Below are 2,677 nucleotides of genomic sequence, written 5' to 3'. Positions count from 1 at the left end.
GCTTGCTCCCCCCCCGCTGCCAAGGTTTCCCCTTTTCTGCTGCACACGCAGCCCTGGCTGCTTCCTCTGGAAAGTCATCTGCATACGTTAAAGCTCAGGGATTATTTATTGGTTTCATAATTCTTTCGGAGTTGTTTCTGCTGCCTCCGATTTTTATATTGGGGTTTTTTTCTTTAAAAAAAACACGTAGAGTTGCCAGATGCATTTTTTAAAATCTTCCTCATTCAAATTATTATTACTGACTGTCTGGGAGAATAACCAAATACAGATTATCTATTCCTTTAACGTACCACCAAAATACATATAATGCCCACATGTTGCCCTGAATGCTGTGGAGCAGTAGAAAGAAAGATCCTAATCCTGTAAATCCTCACAGAATTTTATTGTGCAGTTTTATTTTTAATTTATTAAGTATCCTCCCAAATCTCACTGTTTGGATATTGATAATTCTGCAGATTGGCTCCGTGTTCCTTGTGCATGAAACAGTTGGCAAAACTGGCCTAATATGTGTCTGTACACCAGCAGGCACAACGGCCATGTAATCCCACTTAAAAAATTGATTTTGGAACCACAGATTTGGGTCTGTTCTGGAGCAGAGGCTGGTAGCTACTCACAGTGATCTGGACTATGCCTTTCCCCAGCCCAGAGGATAAATGAGCCAGCAGAAACTCAATGCGTGCAAAATGCTGCGGTTCCCAAGCTGGAGCCCTGCATCATGCCCGCTTCGTGCAGTTGAGAGCATTTCTGAACTGCCCTGGGGACAGTCACATCCCCAGGATAACAGCGGTAATGTCAGGTCATCTCAGCACAAATAAACCTGGAAAAGAGCTGGGATCATGAAGCATATGCAGAAAGGCCTCATATCAGCAGCTTTTCTTCACAGTTAAAACGTGCATTTTCTCCCCTGACCTCTCCCCCCAAAACTGGACCCATAGACTCACCTCCAGCTGCTCTGAATTTTGAACTCTGTCTACATTTACCCCTCAAGCCTCACCTCAGCAACACACATTTCCTTCACCATGCGCCTTCCCAGGAAACCCCTACCCTTGCGAGTAGTCAGGGATTATCCTATGTATAGCTTTAAATACCCAAATGCTAAATTTTCCCTACTCACCCATTATCAATTACATTTTAACAGCTATAGTCAGCAACATTTCATCCCTTAAAATATAAACTAATGACCTCTATTGACTATCTCATTAAAGACATACGTGCTCCACACAGCATATTGGTTAAAAATGTTAAAATTAAACCAGGCGATTCATTTGTGGAAGGTCACCATAAAAGCCATGTAGACATTTTTATTCTTTGAAGGTATTTTCGCCATTAAAAAAAATCAGTCAAGGGAACTAAAGGCTTCTAAATAGAGTTTTGGTAATCCCACATGGCTTTTCACTTAAATGGTAGTATTTTTATTTTGGGTAACAATATTCACTAACAGAGAATGTGGAGGCAATTATATCTTGGTTATTCACTAGCATGAATGAACTAGATATTGCCAGAGTTCCTCCTCCTCCCCCAAAACTTAACCAGAAATGAACACTTGCATTTTACCACACTAATTTTATGGGCTTGAGGTTGATAAATTGATAGTTTGTCACAAAGGAGCCCCAAATATTTTATTAACGACATCCATGTAGGAATGCTACGGAATTACAGTTACCTCTGGCTCTGGAGAACAACAGTACAATTTCACAGCAGTTTCAAAACTCTTTTGGGAAAAAAAAAAAAAACTCAAGGAAAAGGGAAGTTAATCTGAAGTGCCCCTGCTTCACTACTATGTGCATAAGAGAGGCCAAACTTTGACTTTTAATTTCTCATGTCAAACCACCTCCCACAATTAGTTTTACGAGGCTTGGTTTACCCACGTCAGAAGAACAAGGCTGAGTTTCCCTGCAGGAAATGAAAATTGCATCCAGGTTGTGTGGCTGCTTCAAAGGGGGCCACAATCCCGATTCTCCAGGTTATTCCCGCAGGCGATGGCTCTCCATCCGTCCTTCTCAGCTTTGTTCTTTAGCATTGTCAGGGCAAGGGGGGGTGGGAGGTTGGTTGTGTGGGGGTGTCTCACTGCTTCTGGGATTTTCTTTACCTTTGTATCTTTTGCTACTGCTTCTTTATGCTTCCCCCTCCATTTTTGTCCTCCTTATCTTCCTTGCTATATTTATTTAGTTTTTCTTTACTTCAAGCACGAGTAGCTTTTCTTTCCAAAGCACGCACTCCACTCAACGCTAGTTTAGGGCTATCCTGCAACAGCAACAGCATATGAACAGCTAAATAGCCTTTTTGCTCTTTATTTTTATCTCCTTGGGAAAGGGAAACCTAACACATCGCTATTTCTTCTCTATTACTATACACAGAGGGTGGCATATGCTGGTAGCATGGTTTCCACTCAGCTTTAAGCCTCAACCTCTGCTCTGCAGGAAAAGCAAGCCAGCCACTAGCTACAAACTGAAGAGCACAGATCCCACTGCTGTAGCATCTCTGCACTTTGAGATGTGTGGATGAAATATCTCCCCCTGCGGCTGTGGGTCACCTTTGGTTAGAGGAAAGACCAAGGAATGAAGTGACAAGGATCTCTGAGATCCTATCAGGATCCCTCTTCAGGCATGTCTTTCAACTGCATCATCCCCACTTGCCCTCAAAGTGGTTTGGAAACATTTAACACACCTCTTTCAGC

The sequence above is a fragment of the Pygoscelis adeliae genome, unplaced genomic scaffold, assembly GCF_000699105.1.
Source record: "Pygoscelis adeliae isolate BGI_AS28 unplaced genomic scaffold, ASM69910v1 Scaffold4, whole genome shotgun sequence".
NCBI lineage: Eukaryota > Metazoa > Chordata > Aves > Sphenisciformes > Spheniscidae > Pygoscelis > Pygoscelis adeliae.
Note: the sequence above shows the minus strand (reverse complement) of the source record.